Source organism: Lissotriton helveticus, chromosome 12, assembly GCF_964261635.1.
Source record: "Lissotriton helveticus chromosome 12, aLisHel1.1, whole genome shotgun sequence".
NCBI classification, from domain to species: domain Eukaryota; kingdom Metazoa; phylum Chordata; class Amphibia; order Caudata; family Salamandridae; genus Lissotriton; species Lissotriton helveticus.
Window position 1 is genome coordinate 119251616 of NC_136073.1, and position 25618 is coordinate 119277233.

The 25618-nt window shown below is 45.1% G+C and overlaps 1 protein-coding gene across 4 annotated transcripts in view; it reads right to left on the minus strand.

Annotated features, from left to right (window-relative positions):
* The window catches only part of LOC144797751 (NXPE family member 3-like), a 627879-nt gene that overhangs the window by 297509 nt on the left and 304752 nt on the right, over window positions 1-25618 (minus strand). The gene's annotated exons all lie outside the window — the stretch shown is intronic.

The window sequence follows — 25618 nt, forward strand, 5'->3', positions numbered from 1 at the left end:
ACTATAGTTTTTTCTCTACTGTGTCCTGATGGGTGATAGTGAGATCGACCTGCATAGCCGGGTACCAGTCTGCAATCATTTGCAGGAGTATGGAGTTCCCTTGGAAGGCATGGCGGTACTTTTTGTGGTGAGTGCTGACACCGCATACCCATTTGAGCTTTTCTACTCATGGGTTACCTTTCCTGCAGGGAGCACGATAGTGGTACATTTCATGTTTACACTCCCACTGCCGTGCCTAATGTATATACATCGTATAGGACACAGGAGATTCCTCTTTCTGCTTGGCAACACAGAGTTTGGTTTGATGGCGCCCTTCCCCACACGATAGCGGCGGTTCGGTTGGGTCCCTCATCTATTTCTGGGGCCACTTAGCCGGTTTTGGCCGGGTTCACACCGCATCCGCGTTATCTGACAGTCATTATATCTGAGTTATGTATACCCTATGCCTCCCTCGTCGGAGTTCATCGGGCTTTAGTGCAATACGTTTCCCGCAACGTCCAGGTGGGGGAACCTGGTGCTGCGGCGCATACAGTTGAACCGGCCGGGATTAAAATTAGTCCCGTCATGGTTTATTCGGTTATGGGCAAGCGCCCCCAAGATAAGGATGATATGCCTTTTTGGCTTGCTGAGAAATGTGACCAACTGGAAGCAGTATTTCCTAATATGACTCCTGTTGAGAAACACAGGATTCTGACCATTAGTTTGCAGAAAGACTTAGTACCAGAGGTAACAGACTGTGAGACCTGGGGTAAAATATTTGCGGCAGTCTATGCTAAGTGCTTCGGCACACCGTCCATGGCTGTCCTAGCCTCCGTGATTAAGCGTGTCCAAGATCAACACAGTCCGGAGGCAGCTGTTGAATTGGGAATGAGGCTCGTTGGAATGTTTGGCGTAGTTTCCGATCTCATCCTTGCAAATGTTAAGGGGGATGCAGTGAACTTTCAGGTGTCTACTGCTATACGCAATGTCCCCCATGCCCATAAACCCCGGCAGTTACCGGAGGCTTATAAGACCATTGGCCACAATAGTTTGTGTGTTAAGTCTTTTGCTAAAGTAGCAGCTCATCCGCAAACTCAGACAGCTAAGTGTGATAAAGACGTCCATCCAAAGTTCCTTAAACAAAGTTGTAAATCCAAAAAACAGGGTAAGCAACAAAAAAAACAAGGGTTCCATCCTGCGTCGCTGATGCCTATGTCTACTGAGCGCAAGTATGATTTGCTCGACCGCGCGAATATTAAGTCACCTGATCATTTTCAGGTTCTTGATCAACGTTCTCCTAGTTCTTTGCAGGAAACATCGGTCTCGCTAACCGGTGGCGGAGTCCGCGGCAGAGGTCGGGGTGCAACACAAGGTTGTGAGCAGCCCCGCCAGATGGAAGGTAAAGGCAAGCAGGACGACTTGCAACGTCAACGCCCTCAGTTTCAGAAAAAGAAAGTTGCTGCCTTAATGGCAAGGTATGCCACAGATAGTGAGAACACAGCTTGGGAACCTGACATGGGCACTAACGCTGCTCCCCCTGATAGGCTATTTGAAATAGTCCTTTTAATTGAAGGTGACATAAAACGTACAATAAAAGGGATTTTTGGGGGAAATCTGACCTCTACATATGACATTTTTTTAGGCAGAGAGGAAGACTGGCCCCCTCCTTTTATTTTGGCTGCTCCGAGAGGGGAGGAGGTAATCCTCCCCAGTTTTGCTCACACAGTGCCGAAGGAGCAGGTGCAGAATTTTACAGAAGAGTGGGCTAAGGTGCTTGCACCGGCTTTGTAACGTACTCAATGTGGATGAGACAAACTCTCCCCCAGACATGAGATTCCATTGCGATCAATGCCACAGCTTCAACCCCAATATCCCAGGCGGCGTCAAGCGAAAGCTCCTGTTGCAGAAATCCTTGAACAATTAGAATATCAAGGTGTAATTTAAACATGTGTGTCACCCATGAATAATCCTTGTTTTACTGTGACCAAATCTGATGGTTTATGCCACCTGGTATTGGATTAGCGCCATTTGAACTCTCATTGTCGGACCTGCGCGGTACAGAATACTCACAGTTTAGTCCTTGTGGATAGTCTTGTGAGGAAACGGTTTAAGACCACACTTGACATATCCAAAAGCTTTTTTAGCCATAACCTGTCCTCTCTTAGTAGTCAATGGAAAGCCTTTACATCTGGCGGCAAGCGAAAACAGTTCAAAAGATTAGCCATGGGCTACAAGAACAGACCAAGCGCCTTTGCCGCTTGTATTGTCTCTCTTTTGGACAGACTCGACCCTGATGCATGCTCCTATGTTGATGATATTTATCTCACAGATGACTAATTATGGCTGCATCTGTGTCGCGGTGACTGCATCATTTGTATGTTTGCGGACTTCGATTACAAATTTAACTTTGCAAAGTCGCACATTGCTGAGTACACAGTGTTGCTCCTGGGCTATGAGTTCAACAATAAAGATTGAGGTCTAGCACCTCACTTCCTGGAGAAATGCGCACAGTTGTGCGCTACAACAACTCTGAAAAAACTACAATCTTTACTCGGAATTTTAAACTTTGGGCGTACTTACATTCCCAGCGTATCAAGCCGCTTTATGCCTTGATACAACCTTCTTTTACCAAATCTTGCTGGCTGCTTGAACATTCAACTATACTGCATTCTTTGCAGTCTGATCTTCTTGAATCTAAGTACTTACTGACTTGTGATAATCACACCAAGCTGGTAATAAGAATTGTGCCTGGGGCGGTGGGTTTCACGTACCTGACTTTTAATGAGGGTGACACAGTCCCTATTGCTTACAAGTCACACCAGTACACTTCGGCTGAAATGCGCTTTTCCTCAGTCGAGAAAGTTTTGACTGAAGTGCAGATGGCGATTCTGAAAGAGAGGGCGCTGTCGCAGGGGAAACGGATGTTGGATGTTAGACCGTATCCTGCCCTGGAGGCAGTGACAAAGGCCAGTGTACCAAATTCGAAAGCTTTGCATCCACGTTGGCTACAATGGGCCGCATCCTTGACGTCTCCGGATGTCACTTTTATTTTTGATTCCTCTTTGCAAACTAAGGAGTGCTTGCTGTATGAATTTGTTCATCCATCTCCTCTGATGTGGCGCCTGTTGGAGGAGTTCCATTGTATTATTTGCACTTACGGTTTGGCGCATCCGGCGACGTGTTCAAAGCATGCTCATTCAGCAGCCTGCGCAATAGTGGTGGGTACAATGGTGAATGGAGAGTTCAAGTCTGATGTTGTGCACACACAGACATTAGGGGACTGTACCGCCCAGTTGGCAGAGCTACGTGCTCTGCTGCTTGCACTGGAGTACGCTGATCCTTGTGTGACTACTCTTATCGTAAGTGACTCTTACTACTGTGTTCAGTCTTACAATCAAAATGTATTCTTTTGGACTCAGAATGAATATCGAGATTCCAAAGGTAGCACAATCAAACACAAAATGTTATGGGTTCGAGTCGTGGAGCTTAAAGAACGCCAGCCTCTCGTGTTTGTAATTGTTGGCAAATGTCTTGCTGATGAAGCAGCAAAGACAGCAGTAGCGACATATGTAGTAGCAGCAGTTACACGTTCCAAAAGTAAGATTGATGATGACATCTTGGCAGCCATTGCTGCAGCAGAGAAGGGAGTTAATTACCCTAGAGGTTTCCCTTCTCAATACTCTTATCACTTAAGTCCTGATAAAGTTCCGTATGTGAGAATTAATGGCCTTGGTGACATGTTGATTCCCAACGCAGACTGCAGACTTTCCTTGATAACAGCCGCTCACGGGGGCATGGCCTTGGCTCATGCTGGCGTTTCAGCGACTGTCTCTATTTTACAGCAGTGTTACTGGTGGCGCAAATTGTACAAACAAACGTGTGATTATGTCCTTCATTGTGATATTTGTCAGCAGATCAAACCTTCAACTGCTGCGCGTCCGCCCCAGACAAAGTGGTACATATCTAATAAACCACTTGGGTGTGTTTATTTAGATCACTGCGGTCCTTTCTCCTCAGATACTGCGTATAAGTACATCTTAGTTGCAGTCGAATCATGCACACGCTTTAGTTGGCTCTGGCCGCAACAAAGTGCTGATGCCCGAACTGTCATCAGGGATTTGCGTGTCTTTTTGGGAATTTTTGCATGTGGCACCCTTCGCTCAGACCAGGGTCTAGTGTTCGCCTTTAAGGCGTACAAGGATGCCATGGGTTCATTGGGGGTCCAGGTCAAAGATTTGTCTTCATACAGGCCGGAGGACAATAGTGTTGTGGAGCAAATGAACCGTGACTTAAAGCAATCCTTGTCAGCTAGGGTTTTAGGTACTGGCAGGAACTGGCTGGCCCATCTATATAGTATTCAACGTGCACTTAATCATCTCCCTAGAAGGTCTCTGGGTGGGCGGACCCCATACGAAATGCTCTTTGGCATCAAAATATTTGTTCTGGACCTTGAGGGTCTAGACATGGTGGCGTCTGCCGCACCCTTTGCCATAGATGATCATTCTTCTGTATTACAGAACCTACAAAAGACTTGTGACAGTCTTGCTAAGGAACATTTGCCCTCCACAACTGATACTGCACTTCAGATTCCGGTAGTTGGCTGGCTACTCCGAGTCGGTGACCTGGTCCGTGTGAAGGTGGAGAACAAGAAGGAGTTTGGCCCCTCATATCGTGCACCAGTACCTGTGCTTGGAGTGCAGGCCACAAGAACAGTCATTTTACTTCCACTTCCTGGTCTCAAGGGAAACAAGTACATCTCCATTGACAATGTCAAATTACAGTGAGTGGCCGATTCTACTTAGTATGACTCCAGCGGTCTCTTGTTCAGCAATGCTGAGAAATTCTGTTTTGGCTCCGGTGAGTAACAACAGGCCTGACGTTGCCATTGAGATGCCTGCAGTTACTAATCCTTTATTGAATCCACCAGCTGGTGATCACCTTGATGATACTGAGTATACTTACCCCACAGATGTGTCGTTGCCTGGTGTACTCACAGAAGCTGTCAATCAGTCACATTTTTCATTTGACACTGACTCTACAACATCTAGTCCCCTTCGAAAGTTTCTATTTTAGCTGTTTGGTTTAAAAGACATGTTTTGATACCCCTTTGGACTTACATTTGGCTGGTGCTTTTTTCAATTTTTTTATGCATGTCAGTTGGATTTGTAGTTGTATTTTTCTGTCTTGTAATTGGACATTATGTTAAAGAAAGATCTACAATTCGGTTAATTGATGGTACTTTGGCACCCCACTCCTCATCTCACAGAATGAAAAGGGACCAGACTTTTGTTAACATCACAGCTTGGCCTGTATTATATGGGTTTGTGTGGGATGCTGTTAAATTTCAAATCCATGGCCCTACAGAGGTTATACATTTCACCAATGTACTTTGTGTTTCAATGGGGGATGTTGTAAAACAAAACATATGCTCTGATGATTGGGATGTCCAAGACAAGTGGCTCTTTTTTTCTGATTTGAAATATTATGCTGCTTTTGATGCTGAAGATTTGTACTTACTTTCGGCTAATTATGCAGACTTATTCTGCTACCAACACTATGGTAATCATTTTCTGCATAAAGCAAACACATTTAGAAATGTGGTTAATTATACACAATGGGAACATTGTCCTGCACCACTTGAAGGCAGCTCAAAAACTCTTTTGAAAAAGTTTACTTATTTTACTGATTTTAATCAATCTAATCCTGACACATTTTATTTTAAGATGACTGCTAAGTCCTCTTCCAAAGTTACACTCACCCACACCAAATTATAGTATTCGAAGTCATTTATCGATCAATTAGCTGTAGGGGACTATGAGCTGTGGAAAGATACTATTGATCTTAAATCTGTTTGGGGTTCTAAAAATTGGCAAGTACAGGGCATTGAAACTTTGCATCGTGCATGTCTCATCCTGAACCATATGTTGTTTTTGAATACGACTATTTCACAAACTACTTGCTTTGGATTGGCTACATCTAAAAATTTAAATGCTTCTTCTATTCCTGATTTGGAGGACTACCCAGCATGGAACGATCACACCAAAAGGTCCATTAATGAGTTGCAGTCCCTGTTGCTAAATTCCTCCTTTAATATTTCTAGTTTGGATCCTGAAGGTTGGTTATTATGGCATAAAACGTCAGATTCATGCCAACATCGTTTTCTGGGTCTGGCCCCTGGCTATACACAGGTTAGGCTGGATCCCTGTTTTGAAAGCTCCCATTCTTTTACTACCTATTCAGTAGGTAAGTTATGTCAAAACTGGCTTAAACATTCCACTTTAGCGTCAGTTAAACTTCATTTGTTCAAATTGTCTAACGATGTTGATTTGATGACTTTGTTAAAGGCCTTGTTGGAGGCAGGTCCAAAAGATGGGTATATGCTGTTTACAACGAAGTTTGCAAACTGTCTCAAATTGAAGCTGCTTCTAGATTAAGGGCTATTGATCAAGTCAATTCAGAAAAAGTGCTTGAAGTCGTTGATAATAGCATTAATACTCTTTCTTCCCGAATTTATACATTAGATAATATTGTTTCATCTGTTGTTGATATTGTTCAGGATGAAGTGTCTGTTTTGTACCATGGTTAAAATCAATTACGTTCCAATATGCAGTTTGCTTGGACGTTGCAAACTTTAAAAGCTGGTAAAGTTCCATGAGACTACATGAACACATCCTCTCTATTTTTACCGTTTAATTTGACTGAAAAACAGCAATTTAAGTCTATGAAGGATGCTGCATATTCACTTTTGCATATTGAAAAGTTGGAACCTTTACCTTATTCTGTTGCCAAACATAGTTCAGCTGTATGGCTCATTCATGGGTTAATAACACTGACTTTCCCTCTATTTAAATTCAGTTCATGCATGAAACATTATGCCATAGGCAGATGTGAACCATTGGGTAGCGCCTATCTCCATGAAGTTTGGTCTCTACCATTTACCTATAGGTGCCTGAGGGAGGGTAAAGAGGTTTATTTAAAGGGAGAAGGGTGCACTTCTACACCAGATCACTCACTGATTTGCAAGAACATCCAATTGCACGGCTCGTGTAACACGCTGGCACCGAATTTAGCATGCATTTTAAACGGTAATCCAGTCCCTGCTATAACACCAACATTCATGTTTCTAGCTAATGGTAGCTATTTACTTTCAAATAATGATGATTGCTGCGGTATGCTGGCAGGGATTCCGTACATTGTGACCGTCTCCCAACGGGTAGTCTGCTGTAAGAATGTGCTTTACCCGCCTCCGCATGGGAAGCGCGATGTATCCATCTGGCCTTCCATTCCGACCTTGTAAGCAGAGTTCAACAAGATGAGTCGAATAAGGGCTCTATTGTCACAGAAAGAAGTTGCCTTTACTTCATCCTGTGAAACATTTGTCCTTCACGTGGCACCCACACTGAAGTGCATGCGCTTTTAAATTCTGATCTCCCACTGCATTTCGGGGCTTTGATTCACACTATATTCAATGCCTCGTCGACCACAGGTTTGGCTCATTTTTTTTAAAGTAGTAACCTCTGGCCTTGTGACTTCATTCCAAACTATATTTGGTGTGATACCGGCATTTTGTCATTCTATTTTTTCCAGCCTCTTTGGCCGGTTACCGTTAATTCTCGCCTTGACTGCTAGTGTGCTGCTGTTAATTTGCTTGCTCAAAAATGGCTGCACAGTCTGTGTTACAAGACCACCTGTCCCGGCTGCTCCAGCTTCGCAACCGGATGCTTGGATACTATGGAACACTACCTCTGCCCACCTTGAGTGTAGCCTATGGGTTGTCCTTCCGTTTTTCCTACTTTACATGCGTGCAACCTGTTTTCCATTGCCTGGATTGTGGTTTTAAATGGGCTCTGGATTAGTGTCTCTGCAATACGGTGTCTTCTAACCCGATTATGATCTACTGATGAGTCCCTTAGTTGCTCATGAGCTAGACTGTTCTGGTATCGGATTAATAGCCTGTGCAGCGGCACTGGCGTCCTAGGCAATTTGAACATATGGGCTGCAGCCCATGACTTTCTGGCACGCAGTTATCTCGAAGAACACCCGAGTTGTCCTCTGATGGTGCAAGAGGCTCAGGTTTTCAAAGAACATGAATGTTCCTTCATGTTATTGAATTGGATGGCTGAAATGTTTTCTGATGATAACAATGACTTCCTCTTGGAAGCTGTTGCAACGTACTGTGCCTATACGGTGTTGGATTGATTTGGCATTTGTCCATCTTCACCGCGGCCTATGCTTGAACAATTTTTAGTGATTTTTCCTTTTAAAAGGTGGGGTAGTATACTTTCCCTTATTGTTTTTTTCAATTTTGCATAGATATTCTGAACTAATTACTCCTAATTATACGTTTTGGCAAATTTTGAACTTGATTCTGTCTCACTCAAACTTGAACTCTGCTTTCCTAAATTACCTCCCTTCTTGTACGTGTTCTGATCAGGGGAGGGTGTAGTGAAGGCAGGGCCCTGCGTGCACACATCTCTATGTTAGCATAAGCTTGTTAGAAGTTTAAACGCCATTTTGCCATTTTGCAGCTTTTGCATACTACACTGCATGTAACTGTTGTTGTATGTTAGACTGCTTGAATTTCTTCACATGAGAAAGGCTTGTTTTCAACATCCCTAGACTTACATCGCGACCTCAGTCTGTACAGTGTGTGCAGAAGACTCCTAGGCTACCATAACAATGTAAACTGTTATTCGGGCTGATCAGCCCACGCTCTAGGCACAACATGCACACAGCTGTAGCTAACTGAAATCCTAGCGCCTTTAATATTGCACTGCATGCATGATTAGGGCACTTGGAGAAAATCCTTTTCCAGAGAGAGAGAGAGAGAGAGAGAGCTTTGCTGATCCTGATGTGATACACGTCTGCTGATCTTGAAGGTATGGTGTTCCCCATTCAAGCCTAAGAGACCGTCTGTTATTATAAAACCTGGGCCATATTATCAAGAAAGGGTGATACATTATCGCCGCTTTTTTGGGCAGGAAACTGCCGCTAAAGCGGCGATAATGGGCTTGAAAATATGCCCTTGTGAGTTCCCATAGAAGCCCAGGTTATGGGGTTAACCTGGGCTTCCATGGGAATTCACAAGGGCATATTATAAACCCCATTATCACCGCTTTGGTTGCCGTTTCCTGCCGATAAAATTGGCGATAATGTATCGCCCTTTCTTGATAATGTGGCCCCCAGTTCCTAGCTGGGGAGGGTGGTACACAAGACACTATAGGACCTGTTTCCGCTATCATTATAATATGATTTCTCCCTTTGTGTTTTATGGAATTGTAACAATGCTGATCGTATTATTTTTAATCATATGCCTGCTTATGTTAGCAAAAATACTGCATCTTAGAGCACGTCGTTAAAATACACATTTTAAACTTTTCTGTGTCTCTATTTACTCACGTTGTGGACTGGTATGAGAACAACAAACGAAAGAGTGTTCTTGATTCCCACCACTCCCGAGAGTACCCAAAGTCGCATGTTCTGGGTTGTCTAATCATTGGTAGCTTCGCTATAGGACGGAGAGCTAATGAGACAATGATGCTAGTCGGTTAGGAGCTCTAGGTACTAAGGTGAGTTTTTTGGTACACCACAATTCACTGAGGTCCTGGGTCTCTGTGCACAGTTCTGCGCATGAGCAGAATCCCTGCAACACTACTATGATCTACAAATAACCCTATCAAGACCCTTCTCTCTTGGCTCCCTTCTTTAAGTCATATCAAACCTCTTCTTACTACCATGATCTCCCAAATAAAAACTTCTGTACTCTTCCCTCCTCTATCCCTCCTTTATCCGCTTCGCCGCGGCGGACATTCCGCCGCGGCGCGGAAAAAAATTACGCGTGTGCAGTTTGGCCAGCCATTGGCCGTCCCCCGCACATTCCCACAGTGACGTTGGACGGCCGCCAGCCGTCCGACGCATGGAAAAGGTTATTCTATTCAATTCAATTAACAGACTCACATGTCAACTGCTCCAATTAACAACTTATATTTGGGTTCCGTAGTAGCATGCTACTCGCCGAAAAGCACATCAGCGCCTCGTCAGGGGTAGGAAACAGTATATAAATACAATTAAAATCTTACAATTACATTTCCTGTGTATTCACACACCCAAAAAAACCTCCAAAACGTGAAATTGGACATTCCCAAAAGCTGAAATGAATTATGTAGATATGGACTACCAAGACGTCTGCCCAAAACATAACAAATACAGAGACTCCGATTTCCCTAGCCTTGTGTGACTAATGGTTACCTAAATCCAGGTACACCCGTAGGTCGAGTTGAAATAACACAAGTTAAGTCATCTGTCTAACTCAATGTTCCAATGCCTCTCCCCCAAGAATACCCAACAGTTTTAACAGTCCAATTCCAAAAGATTTTTGAAGCCAGAGTAGTCAGAATATTGCCTGCCTACCCAGTCCTAAAAATGAAATGCTTAAGAGTGAAGAGAAATTTTCAAACCAATACCTGTCTCGAACCCCATGAACCTGTGTTTCATTATAGGGTATACCCATAGCAAAGACTTGGTGCTATAGCATCAACCTCTACAAATAGACAGAAAATCACAGATTCAAGGCTAACATATTCACTTATTCAATACTTTAAATTAATTTTATTCAACGTGTCCCAGCACTCGATCTTCACTGTACTGCAATCAAAGGTCTATGATAGGATTTCATAACAGTAAACGTCCCATCTGCCTCTTATCTCCACACAAGAGGAATATATATAACAACTCGGGAGAGAGCTACAACATAGGCGACCATTAGGATGGCGGGCGGACTTCTGTCCGCCCACCACCCTAGCGGAGCTGGAACCGACCGCCTGGTCCCGCCCGACGATTAGGATGCCAGCGCCACCGTGGTGGTGACATCCTCCATTCCCAGCATTGTGGTGGGCAATGCTCACAGCACCGCCCGCCATAATGCTGGCAATGCACTGCGTGCATTGTCATGCACAAGGTAACAGGCACCGCAAGGTGCCTGCCACCTTGTCCATGACAATGCAGGGGGGTACCATAGGTACCCCCCATGTGCACCCCCCACCCCCCAGAGTCCGTAGGGTCCTGCAATGGGCCCCATAAGAAAACTCTGCATGCCTTTCTGTGGTGGCAAAAGGCATGTTTCCACCCCATACTAATATGGCTGGGGGTGTCTAGCAGACACCGCCACCATATTAAACCCTTTTCCCCCCAGTCGACTTGTCGACTGGGCGGAAACGCGGCGGATGGTCTTCCCGTCCGCCTCGGTACCCCCTCCATACTAATGTGGCAGGGGTAAATGGGTTGCGGGCAGGGAAGGATGTAGGGCGCATCGCCGTCGCCATGCAGGCAGTGGCGATCCGCCCTACATCCTAATGACCCGCTTAGTGTGTAGTTCCCTATCTATGTTCAGTCTAAAGCCAATCGCCTCAAAGTTTCAATTCACCAAGCTTCCTTCATACATAATTTGAGAGTCCTATCTTCTACTCTATGGTGTTCCTTAATGTGGTCTATGCCAGTAGCTATCTTTGTTATTCTCTCAGATCTGCACTCACCTTGGAAATATTGACTAGGTGGGAATTTATTGTCTCCCCTTTTAATTGCATTGATATGTTCTGTTAGTCTTTCTTGCAATGGGCATATAATTGATCCTACATATTGTTTGTACAAAGGCAAATGATCATGTATACCCAGTAAGTAGAATTACAATTGATGAAAGATCTAATTTGAAACATCTAACTTCCATCATAGTGGGAGATCTCTTTAGTTTTATCAGCAATATATTTGCAACAAATGCAGTTACTATATGTGAAACATACATTAACTTGATTCATAAGCCAATCCTTAGTTTTCTTAACCTTAAATCTCAGTATCACTAGGACTGAGAATATTCTTCAGTATTTTTGTACTCCTATATGTAACCAATCGCTTCTCTGTTATGATCTTACTGAAGTCTTTATTAACTTTTAGAATATCCCAATTTTTTTTAAGGCATTATATATGTTGATGTTCTCCACACAGTATATAGGTATAAATCTAATGTGTTCAAATTTGTTGATTTGACTCTTTCTGTTGGTTCTCGCCCTTAACATGGTCTGTCTTGGAATATTTTGTGCTTTAGGTTTTGATTGTATAAGAAACATTTGTGGACAACCGTGGTCTTGAAGTCTCGCTACTGTCTCACCTTCCGCCTTCAAATAATCATCATGACTCGTACAATTTCTCCTGTGTCTAATCAGTTCACCAAATGGAATGTTCTGTTTTTTATTGTAAGGGTGACCAGAACTAAGACTATTAATTACTATCGCTGGCTGTCTTTTTCTATGGGATATAGTCATTAATTTCTGTTCCAAATCGAAGAAAGTGATAGTAGTACGATGATATTCAAGAGTCATTTGTAAATTAACAGCATGGTTGTTGAAATATCTATGTTAATCTTTCAATTCGCCCTTATCATAGTTCTTAAAAGAGGAAAAGAAATGCATACCCTGAGAAAACAAATTATAATGATGTTCAGGAATGGAATAGCATGATGTTGCCAGGGCAATGTAGCGCTATAGAGCATAGAGGTGAGCTCCTTCACTTGGGTGCTTCATGCCACATAAGCATGGGGTATCGGTGGTCCAACGGGTTCCAATGGCAAAAAAAAGCTCATGTCTCTAACACTGGATGGAGAAGTGGGGCTTAGACGACACGAGGCTCACTGGAAGTCTATGTCTGCAGGAGACTCTAGCCAGTTTGCTAGGTGAGAGGAACCAGCCAAGCATGTTTCGGAGCTGCAACACATGAAAGATGGATGTCGAAGAAGAGGCAGATAAAAAAAGACAGTGAGAGGGCTGTACAGCTGGCTGCAAATTTTAGTAGCACCACCGCGGTCTTCAAGTCTAACATTGACAACAAATGCACTTTGAGAAACGGGGCACCTATGACCTAAACATAAAATAAACCTGGGGTCAACAAAAGGTAAATGTTAGGAATGGGGTTATCGGCTGAGGGGGAGTGGAAACTCTACTCAAGCAACAACCACATCCCTTGTCGGGGTGAACCACAAAAATGACTAAATTAATCTGTGCTTAACCCTCCGATAGTTCGGCACAAAAGGCTTAATCTAGAGGTACTGTGTTAAGTATTTAACCAGCACCCAAACAGTAATAAAGCGAAACACACCAATTTAGAACAATAGTATACATTTTAGTTTTAAAAAAATGAGACCACAACGACAGAAAAAAGTGTAGCGCCTAAAACACAAAGAACCCGTCATGGTCATCTAGTCGTGCTAGACCGGGGGAAAGTCACAAGTACAGGCCGACCACAATGGAGTGCCGATCAGATATAGGGACTAGGTTGGTCCAGCTGAAAAAGTTACCTACTCAAAGTCCAGTGCAAAGAGTTCCGCTCATGGTGGAGGAGGCACGAGGAGCAGGATCGATGTCACTATAGATCAAAGAGCAGGCTAGATCCGGTTGGGCGTCCAGGACAGTCGTTGCTGGAGCTTAGCTTCGGGGGTTACTAAGGGCTGCCATTGCTGTACCGCCAAGTGCAGATCATGCGTTATTGGTCATCAATGGTGGTCATTGTATCACGAAGAGTCAGGTTCTTTGGAGCTTCATATTGACAGTCTAAGCAGACAGCAGAGTGCCAGGATGAATGGGTTCATTCGCAGTTGTGAAGAGCCCATAACATCAGGATTTCTCCTTTAATTACAGAGGAGTGCCCTCTGATGCAGGCCAATGGTCCAGAACCTTGGTTAATAGGGACTGTAGAAGAGGCCAGCAGGGTTCAGGCAGGTCCAGTTACAGGTCCGAGCCGGTCCAGTTGCAGAAGGTCAGCTGGGCAGTTGTAGGAAGGCCTCTGGAGCTTGTGGTCCTGTAGCTCAGAACTGACCCTTGGAGTCCCTCAGGTTAGCCTGCTATGAAGGGATCATGCCCATTCTTCCTTCACAGAGAGCAAGGCAGGCCTAAAGCAGCAGGGCAGTCTTCTGATAGCAGTAGGGCAGTTATCTGGGGAACAAGATAACTGTAATGTCAAAAGATCCAGGAGTGTACTGAAGAGTTGGACTTAGGGTCCAATATTTGCACCTAGGGCCAGCCTTTGAAGTGCGGGAAACTCCTGCACTCTACCCTCATCTGATTCTGGAAAGATCCTCATTTTCCCTGTCAGGCTCTAGGATGTCTATGTTCACAAAAAAACTAGTGTTAGGATTCATTGTGTGTGCAGGAGGCAGCCTCTTCCGGAGTGCAAGTGGGGCAGGAAACAGCTCCGTCTGCACACATCCTGTTAGGATGTCCCGTCCTTCCCACACCTAAGCACTTTTGTCTCAATGTCTGGGAGGAATACACAAAACCTAACAGCAGGGTTGTGTGCCTCAGGACACTGGCAGCAGACACCACACGGTTAAGACAAGAAAATGCCACCTTTATAAAAGTAAAAACAACAGTTGATGAACAGAATGTCAGGAATCAAGCTGGTTGCGCCTACATAGCTGGAAAACTAAGTTTCCCAGAATGCCTGCCGGGGCGGTGGAATTTAAGGATTGAATTCGCGCGGGAGGACGCGTGCAATTTGATCTGTTTCTGGAGACACCCTCTCGGCTGAGAGAGTGGAGGACGTCGCCGAAGGGTCGCAGGAATCTAGGGATCCTTACTTGCCTATGGCTCATGCCCAACACCCGTGAGTACTTTGGAGGGTGTTGGATTGCGGAAGCGGAATACGGCGGTATTATTCGGCCGCGTATTACCGTGTCCCCTGCTTTGTTTGTTTTTTCAAGGACCAAACGGCTGTCGGCAAACTCAACGGTGTTAGTAACCGCAACTGCAGAGCAGCTGGAAACTTTCTCACTTTCTTCGGTGAATTACTGTGTGACTTGGGAATGCAGGGGATTATGGCAGTGTACGCAACCGCATAATGCCGTGAGCAGTTTTGTGTTTTGGGGCTGCAACAGAATATAGTGGTGGTAGCAACCGCATATTTCTGTGGTCTGTTACTTTGTCAATAATCGAATTGGGATTCTTTCTTTGTTGCGGAGTACGGTGGCGGTCGCAACCGCGTACTTCCGTGGCAAAGAACAGACGTTATCCCCCAGATGCATCAAGCACCCATTTTGCGATTCCTTATTAGCGAAAAATAAGGATTCGCTAATAAGGAATAGCAAAATGCTATGCATGAAGATCTCTCTTAAAAAATAGCGATTTCTTAAAATTCCTTAATTGCGACTCGCAAATTGCGAGTCGCAATTAAGGAATACCTCCCCATTCATTCCTATGGGCCTAAAGGCCCATAGGAATGAATGGGAAGACAATCTCAATTTGCGATTCTCAATTAAAGAATCGCAAATTGAGATTGCAATTTCAAGGGTGCCAGGGTGTCAAAAGGACACCCTGTTGCACCCCTGAAATCTGCATATGGGTACATCTTGCACACACACATGCCCTAAGGGTATGTTTGTGTGTAAAATGGAACTTTGAAAAATGCACTTAAGTGCATTTTTCAAAGTTTTTGCAAATTACCATGAAGTTCAACTTCATTGTAATTTGCGCCCCCTATTAGCGAAATCACTAATTTTTTAACTTTAATGCATTGCATTTAAGGAATCTCAATTTGAGATTCCTTAAATGCAATAGCAATGTAAGTAGTTGCAATTTTGCGATTTCTTAAATTGCGATTTTTGCTTTTGGGATGATGCATCCCAAATGCAAAAATACAGTTGGCAAAGGGGCAGATTCTGAGAATCTGCCCCTTTGCAAGCGGTTTTTAGCTTGATGCATCTGGGCCTAAGTCTTTATTTTGCTATCATCCTCATATCCAGAGGGTTTGTTTTGTACATTTTGAACCCCTTGTTATTGGAGAAATGCCATAAACTTACTCAGTGGTGAAGTCAACCCTGTATAGCACTATTGGACAGTTCTGTTGGGACATATTGTTGGTTCTGAAGGTTTTTACTTTTAGAGATTACCGTAGAACAAGGGGGTAGGTGATCAAACATTAGTACGCAATGTTCATAAACCATAGGAGTGAATGGGTTTGAATTCATGCCTTTTAATGCTTTCATTACAGGTAAATCTACATGAGGTTGATTGGAGCACATATACATAATCCTCAACAGTAGTTTACCCAGGTACTTTCAAATTGTCTTATAGTGAGTAGATTATCTACCTGTATTAACCCATTGTCTTTGTTGTTTTAGGTCCTATTTCCCCACTGTCCCTTTCCCTTCCTTTCCCTCACCTGATAGTTCGAAGACCCTGGGGGGTAACCCCATATCAGGGGGCTTGGTAATATCAGGGGGTGGACCATATATTCTGCTGCAACTGAATCCTGCGGAGCTGGGCCTGACACAGAATGCCGAACAATGTCATTAAAGAGATCTGGGCCTAAATCCATTGTTTTTTGCTCCCTATGCCATTCCAGTTTGAACCAAGCCATATGCAAATCAGTCTTGACCCTGTGCCCAATGGGAACAGTACAGTTCGAACTGCCAGGCCAGATCCTCCCTGGACTGGAAACAAGCATCCTAGGACTGGTCTGGGGGTTTCACCTCTCATCAGCCAGAACAGCTTAATTGCAGTGGCGTGGCAAGCACGGGACCCACGCCTGGGCATACCCTTCCCACGTGGGGGGACAAATACAAAAACAACAGTGGATGGACAGAATGCAGAACAATGTCATACATTCAACACAGTACAGAGATCTGGGCCTACATTCATTGCTTTTTGCTCCACATGCCATTCCAATTTGAAGCCAGCCATATGCAAGTGAGTCTTGAGCCTGTGCCCAGTGGGAACAGTCCATCCTGAACTGTCAGGCCAGGTCCTCCCTGGAATGGAAACAAGCATCCTGGGACTCGTTTTGGGGCATCACCCCTCATCAGCCCTGCTAGCTTAAATCCAGTGGCAGTATGCCCGGGACCCATGTATGGGCATACCTGGCGCACTTAGAGCGAGAAAGCAAAAGGCACACAGATGATGGACAGAATGCAGAGCAAATCAAACATTCTCCCTCAGTCAATAGATTTGGGTTTAATCCATTGTTCTTTTGCTCACCATGCCACCCCAGTTTAGACCCAGTCATATGCAAATCAGTCTTGACCCTGTGCCTCATGGGAACAGTCCAGACAGAACTGCCAAGCTAGGTCCTCCCTGGACAGGAAACAAGCATCCTGGGACCAGTTTCAGGGTATCACCCCTCATCAGCCATTCTAGCTTGAATCCAGTGGCACAGTGAACCCGGCATCCACCTCTGGGCATACCTGACGCCCTTAGGGAGAAGAAGCAAAAGACACAGGGATGATGGACGGAATGGAGAGTAAATCAAACATTCTCCCCCAGGTATTCACTGAGTTCTCATTAGACAGAGCATAGCAGAAACCAGGGGAAAGTGTCCTGCCTGACTTATGAAAGGGATCAATAGAACCTTACGGTCATGATGAAAGCCATCAACCCTAGTTGGTGCAAGTAGGCTGAACACATGTTGACCATAAATTTGTGTAGATGTGCGGGGTATCTAACTCTTCCCCATACATGTCTTTTTTTCTTTTAACATTACCACTAGCACAATTGTGAGAGACATCTCTGCCCGGTGGAGGATACGTCGGATGATGAAGCTAACTCTCATCAGTACACCAGTGAGACAACATGCCACTGACCGAACATAGTTGTTGAGGGTCCTACACAATTTGTGAGAGAGATCCCTCGATGTAACAATATGTTTTCCCACGCTTTGTGTTTTTTGTGGGTTTTACTTATTAGTCAAATGCAACACTCCAGATGTGCTCAGAGCAGTGTTAATCACCCAAGGATTTTGTGGCTCCTTAACTGAATCTTGACAACGAAATTATAATGTAAGCTGTAAAGCAATAAAGGCATTCCAATGAAAATTTACCAAATGGTATAATAAAACCATGAAGGTTTACTAAGGGTTAAAATCATTACAGGAGGCAAATTGAATGGTTAAAAGTCAGTCATTGAGGGGCAACCGTCACTGCATCCGCCGCCTTCACCTGGCCTTGGCCCACCGTGCCCGCCTGTCCCCATACCTGGCCCTCCTTTTTCTCGACTTCGAGAAGGCCTTTGACACGGTGAGCTGGGACTATCTGCAAGATGTGCTGGAGGCGATGGGCTTCGTCCCGTTGTTTCACCGCCTCATCAGGATCCTCTATGCAAACCATAGGGCCCAGGTGCTTGTCAATGGGATGCTATCTGAGGCCTTTCCGATCCGCAGAGGCACGTGCCAGGGATGCCCCCTCTCCCCACTCCTGTTTGCGCTAGCGATGGAGCCCCTGGCGATGCTCATCCGGCAAGACCCCCTCGTCCAGGGATGGACATGGAACGAGAGCCATGTAGACAAAATAGCCCTCTACCCTGATGACGTGCTCCTATACCTGGCAGACCCAGCGGGTTCGGGCCCCAGGTGCCTGCGAATCCTCGCTGACTTCGAAAGGCTTTCCGGGCTCCGGCTCAACACAGCCAAATCCACACTGGTCCCGCTGCATCCCTCCAGAGAGTGCTATGACTGGCAATCGTCTATTCCCCTCAGACACCACTCGGTTAAATACCTCGGGATATGGGTGGCCCTTCTGCCGGAACTTGAGTGGGCGTTGAACATTACGCCCCTGGTGGCCCGGATAAAGGCGGATCTCAAAAAATGGCAAACCCTTCCCCTCACCCCCCTAGGAAGAAGCGCTCTTTTCAAAATGATGCTCCTCCCCCGCTTCCTCTACATCTTACAAAACATCTCCATCCCCCTCTCCTGCACCTGGTTCCGCGAGCTTGACGGGACCCTGTCCCGATTCCTCTGCGCCACGCAGGGTGGGGCCGTAAATTCACTCGTCAGACGCCGCTTTGGCATGGCACCTGGCTCCGAGAGGTTTCGTCCCTGAACAGATTCCGCCACTGGGATCTCATTGGCATCTCGGTCCTTGGAGACGTCTGGGTGGGGGACCATATCTGTGCCTTTGCAGACCTACAGCAGCGCCATGCCCTTCCCCACACCCAGCACTTTCGATATCTGCAGCTGCGCCATGCCATCCATGCCCATCTCCCCTCATCAGTTTCCCTCCCAGAGTTCAGTCCGCTAGAGACCCAGGTGATGATAGGGAACCTGGGCAAGGGAGGAGTGTCCCGCATCTATCGCTCCCTAGTGAATAATGGCCCTGCATCCTTAGATAAGCTGCGCGCTCGATGGGAGGGTTGGGTGGGCCCCCTAGAAAAGGCAGATTGGAGAGACGCCCTTATGGCCCCTAGAACCCTAACCACGTCCTCCAGGCTACACCTGGTGCAGCTATACTACCTACATGCGGTTTACCTCACTCCAGAGTGACTCTTCCGTGCCCGCTTGCGACCCTCCCCAGACTGCCTGAAATGCGGCGCATCCCCCGCTGATTTTTACCACATGGTGTGGCTCTGCCCGGTGCTGGAGAGGTTCTGGAAGGGGGTGGAGCGGGAGCTCACACAAGCCCTGGGATGGGAGGTTCCTCACGACCCGCTGCGGATGCTGCTGGGGATCTATGATGGCCTGGATGGTTCCAGGATGGACAAGCGCCTATTGGGGACGGCGGTGGCTGTGGCCAAAAGGGACATAGCGATGTACTGGTCACGTGCCGCTGCACCTACTGTGAAGGGGGGAGGAGGGGGGTGGGCTGGTGCGGCACCCAGTAGGAGGCCCTGTTTGAATCCCGAGGCTCCCCAGAATTGTTCCACAAAATATGGGGGAAATGGTTCAACATGATCCCGCCATAATTCTTGTTGTACTGAATGTCTTATGCTCCGCCGTTACTGTAATGCAGGATGAGATGCTGGACTGGAATGGACTGACCCTGCCTATATGTCTTATTGATTCAGATCTGCTGTATATGTTGATTTATGAGCTGCAACCAATGAATTCTCTTTTGCCCAATAATGTTGATTATCAAAAAAGAAAGTCAGTCATTGAGTCAATTATATAAAGAAATAGCATGAAGCATGAGAATAGCATAAAGGTCAGAATAAAATGCAAGAAAAATTTAAACGGAACCAAATAGAGTTTGATTTTAGTGAATAAATCATAATTCAGATGTCAGCCCACTGTGGTGCTGCCTACAAGGGGGAAGATTGAGCAGCCTACCCCCAATTAGTACAATTAGGTCACATGGTTGGGAGCAAACATGGTAAAGGGAGATTGAGACATTCATGAGCTCAGATTCTCAACATTATACCATTAACATTATTCAGTTCCCATTCGTACTGTTCTTCAGCCACTTAAATTGTTAATCAAAATGTTGTTACTTAATGTACAGGGGAAACAGACTTTACACCAAGGTTTTTACCTTGTTGTGCCTTTACCACACATTTTTCAGCACGCATATTTTTACTGCGAATATGCATTTACAAGGCATTCCAATACCATGCATTTGAGGTAAGTTGGGCTGTGTGGTGTCTTCCCCCATAGATACATTGTTTTTAAATATAAAAATAATGCGTGGTATTGGCATGCGTTGTAAATGCATATTCGCGGTAAAAACATGCATGCTAACAAATGCGTGGCAAGGGCAGACGATGCATTTATGTGCGTTGTACCGTCGTACAACCAATATACAGTGATAAGTTCTCTTAAAGAATGATTACACCGTGGTACCAACAGATGAGGTCTTGAGAAAATTCACTCTCAACGGAACAGTGTGCTATAGAGTTTTAAAGAAAAGAATCATCATTCTGTACATGGAAAAGTGACATTACACCCCAAAACATTGGTTACAAAATCACATGAATCTTCTGTACGCAGGGTGAAATAGAAATGAAATTTTGACTAAGTGTTGGAAGATGGCTGCAGGTAGCACTGAACATTTTTAAATAAAGGTCTACATTGACCAATGTTACAATAAGCACAGTTTTCTCAGCATAAGGCCTATTTTAACTACATGGTAATCATATTGTGTTAATACTATTGTGCATTTAAGTATGAACCCTCTTTAAAAAGTTAAATAGTCCCTTATGCATTGTAATGGAAGAGCTCCACAGGAGACAGAATGATGCACCTAACAGCCAATAGCTTGAGGTGAGAGAAGTTTACTCTTCTGAAGCCCACAGTATGTATATATACTATTGGCAAAAGCAGCTCAATGAAACCAGACCTAAAAAAATGGATTAGAATGTGCCCAGAGTAACTGCTAGACGTTCTAATTAATAATTAATTCAAGATTTCCATTTATAACCTTTTTATGGTCCGAGTGAGTCTGTACCCACCTGCAGCTGGAAGCACATATTACTGGGTTTTAACTGCAACTAGGGGTTGAGGAAAGAGCAGCATAGTGAAGCTGGAGCTGGACCAAAGATGCTGAGAGTTGGGGAACGTACGTCAGAGCTTAACTGGCTCCTGTGCTTCTCAGGAAGGCGGACGGCATGAGAATTGGCTAGGACCAAAGCTGACCTGACTGTAGATAGGTGGCTGGTGGCAGCCATCTTACAGAGTGACTTCTGCTAAAACAAGTAGTCTTCACAGCAAAATTATCTGATCCTGTGAGATGTGGCACATGCCATTTTTGAGTTATTGGATTTGCAGTTTCCTTTGCAGAAAGTAGTTGAATAATATTTACAGATTCTGCTCAATTGTGGGTGGGGTCAAAGTTCATGAACATTTGTAACCAACTCTCTTGGAGTGATGGTGGTAGGTGTAATGTAGCAGCACTTCTCCAGTATTAGGGGTGTCTTTCATAGATTCACATGCCTGAATCATTCCCCGTCGTCGGAGTGGGAGTCCCACGGTACATAAAAAAGCAATAATATGCCATAAATATGTAGTAAATACCAATAAAAACAAACCAGGAAGTAAAGTAGCCAAAGCTACAGTATGAAAAACTTCCACATCTATGACTATCCTAGTCATTTTGTATAGTCCAAACTACAGCCAATCAGGCGCCAGCACCCACCAGAATGTTCTCCCCAGAGGCTCAGGCTCTCAGATTTTCTACCGCACGTCATGTGAAGGGAGTCTCCCTGAGCTCTGCTCAGTTCTTTCAACTTATCTTCCTTTTGGATCATTTCTTCAAGAATGTCTTCAAAGAAGTCTCTGTTTAGAGCCTGTGAATCTTGTGGTAAGCTCCGGCTTTTTAAAGAGGACCCACACACAAAGTGTATTTATTGCCTCTATCCAGATCATCAAGTCAAGGACTGTAAGATCTGCAGAACCTTTCCTCAAAAGACTCTCAGAGACAGAGAGGGTCGGTTGCTTTTGTGGCTACAAAGGCTTAAGGATTCTGATAATCCTGTGTCTGAGGTTGGCAGTATTGCCTCTGGTTTCACTTCAGCGTCTAAAAAGAGGCCTGCGTCTGAGGTATTGCCATCTCCTGGGGCTAAGGTTGCTAAGAAGCATCAACCTTCTAAAGGTTCTGACAGGCCTTCCACTTCTAAGGTTGCCCCCTCAGGCAAGGACTCGGAGGTTTCTTCTATACCTCAAAAACGGTCCACCAAGAGTTTGCCTCAGAAAACTGACAAGATTTCACCTCAGGAAATTTCTTTATCGTTGACGACGCCTTCTTCTGTTTTCTCGTCGACAAAGACCTCCGTCGACGCATCATCCACGTCGACGATGACCTTCTCATCTCCTAAACCATCGATGATTATGACGACGACAGCTTCTTCTCCTACCATGGTCTATGTAACGGTAAGACCAATCTCGTCGACGACGGCCGTCGTCGACACCTCGTCGTCGGCTCCTCTGAAGGCTCTGCCGTCGACGAAGAAGATGCCATCGACGGCTTCGTCGGCGAGCTCCCTTCCGCCGACGAAGTTGCCACCGTCGACGAAGATGTCAACGAAGGTTGTACCGTCGACGACAAACATCCCGTCGACGACGCCCGATCCGTCGACGAAGTCCATTCCGTCGACGAAGCCCATTCCGTCGACGAAGTCCATCCCGTCGACGAAGTCCATCCCGTCGACGAAGTCCATCCCGTTGACGAAGTCCATCCCGTCGACGAAGTCCGTTCCGTCGACGAAGTCCGTCCCGTCGACGAAGTCCGTTCCGTCGACGAAGTCCGTCTCGTCGACAAAGTCCGTTCCGTCGACGAAGTCCGTCCCGTCGACGACACCGTAGACGGAGCCTTTGAAGTCTGCTACTGAAGCAGCGGAAACTACACCGTCGACGCCACAATTGTCATCTTGCACTACGCTGCAGGTATGGTCACCATCGACGGTGTTCTTTACACCAAAGCCATCATCACAGGTGCCTGACCGACTTTTAGACTCAGACAGTGAGGATGATGTGGTTCATACATTCGGAGCGGCCACTAGTCCTTCTGAGCTAAATATCAAGTTGCAAGAAGACGAACAGGAGGATGAACAACCACCTGTACAGATGGCGCCCCAGATGGACAGTTTACCTGTCGCGCAAGTACCAGTTGCTTTACTGACCAACCTTCAATACATGTTGGACGATTATTATAGAGGGTTTCCTCCTTCTGAAACTACGGGCTCAGTGCCTGCTACTCCGGGCACTGAAGTACCGGTGCCAGTTTTGCAACCAACAAATCCTGCTTCACCTACTTCACAGTCTCAGGTGGAGGAAGTAGATCCTCAGTCTTCGGATGAGGAGGAGCAAAGAGAAGAAGGAGAGGTACAGGATGAGTCGGAGTGGGATGAATATCAGGTTCAAACACCTTCCCCTTCGCATCAAGCAGTCTCAATTTCACCACCAGTGGATGTGGTTAGCTCCCACCTTTTAATGGAACGTGCTACTAAACGTTTTCATATCAATATGGAGCATAAGGAACAAGACTGTTTCCTATATGACTTTAAGGATCAGCCCAGGAATCAGATTAAGTCTATACCCATCATTGACTTTATTTTGCAGGAGGGTATAAAAGTCATGGCAACCCCGGCATCCAATCCTCCAGTCCTGCCACGTTTGGAAAAGAAATGCAGAGCACCGGACAAATCTCCTGCGTGCCTTATCGGACAGCCAAAACTTGACTCTGTGATTGTCCAGGCAGCTCAAAAGAGGGCTCGGAACCCTTCTTTTCCGCTTACAGCCCCGCCAGACAGAGATGGCAAACGCCTAGATTCGATAGGGAAACGTGTCTCTACTATGGCGGCTACGACAGTTCGAGCGGCAAATTCATTGGCCATCTTAGGAAGGTATGACCGACAGATGTGGTCGGACATTGCACCATTTATTGATCTCCTACCTGAACCTTCTAAGGCGGAAGCGATCAAGATTCTACCGGAAGGTCAAAGAATCTCAGAAGAGATTATTGAATTAGCAGTGGATGTAGCCTCAACGGGCTTTCGGCAGCTAGCGGGAGCTGCGATTCTTCGTAGACAGGGTTGGCTACGGTCTACTTCCTTTAGACAAGAATTCCAAAATAAGGTGCTGGACTTGCCATATGATGGTGAATATCTGTTTGGCCCTCAGGTGGAGGACGCCTTACAAACAATAAAGAAGGATACTGAAACAGCAAAATCCTTAGGTACCCTTCAATTCCGCAAGCCGCCCTTTCGAGGAGCGAGAGGACGAGGATCGTCCTCTACCAGAGGTGGATATAACCAACAATCGGCTGAGTAATCAAGAGGGTAGGGAGGAGGAATAAATGTCCATTTACTTCCCCAGGTTAAGTATGAAGTTTATCAGGTGCAGAAATGGACACTAGTTACAATTCTAAACCATTGGATAGAAATTCTATAGCACCTTCAAAAACTCAATGTATAACGGTATTGCGGTATATATCTTTTTTCCGCCCCACATTGTAGTTATGGCAGTTATCATTGGGTGCTATAGGTCGTGATTTGTGCCCGCCTCATCCAGAGGCTCCTCTGGTCTAGTTTGCAGTGTCCAGAGATTTTTGAGGGTACCCCCACTAGGTAAGGGTAAGTGAAAAAATAGTGAGAAAGTGGGTTTAAAAAATATAGAACTCCTCCTCAAAATCTTTAATAAATGGTGTGAGTCTATAATAATAAAACATAAATGGTACTTATGAAAGATCGAGTTACTTGATCTCTAAGTATTTTAGAAGTTTTGTCGACATGTTTCAGCCCCCCTTGGCTCGAGAGAGTCTATGGAGCTTTCGTCAGGACTTACAGACAAACAAACATTTAATGGTGTCTTGTACTTACACAATTTGTGTAGTAACTATTTGATTGCCTTATTCTAGGCTTTCACTCACCAATCACCCTCTGTTGTGCTGTAAATGGAGAAAAAGAGGGGAGAAAAATACAGACAAGGAAAACAATCTATACATTTTACGATGTTATTCGCTGTATTCTGTGGGGGTGGAGAAAGATGGCTTTTGTCTCAACTTTCAGGTATCTATATTAAGATTGTATCTGACAACTGGTTGGAAGGCCTTCTGGGGGCAGAGGACTGGGAGCTTAGAAAGCGTTATCAACATAGGTGAACTGTCATTTTGTGAAAATTCAAGTTGAAAATAGGTTTAAGTTTAAAAATGGTGTTGTAATGGGTCTATGAGTGATTAGTCATGTTTTTAATCTCAGAAAAGAAATAATCGATGCCTCTCTGTTCTCTGTTCAGTAAACCACACACTTAGTGAAAAATAATATTTATCTGCAAACGTGTATAGTTTATTTTGCCTGCTCGCTTTTCATGCAGTACTCGAAGATTATACTGTATACCATTTTAGCCCTTTGCAAACTATGCGTATACTACGGTGACTCAAACAGTAATCTTCTTACCTATTGGT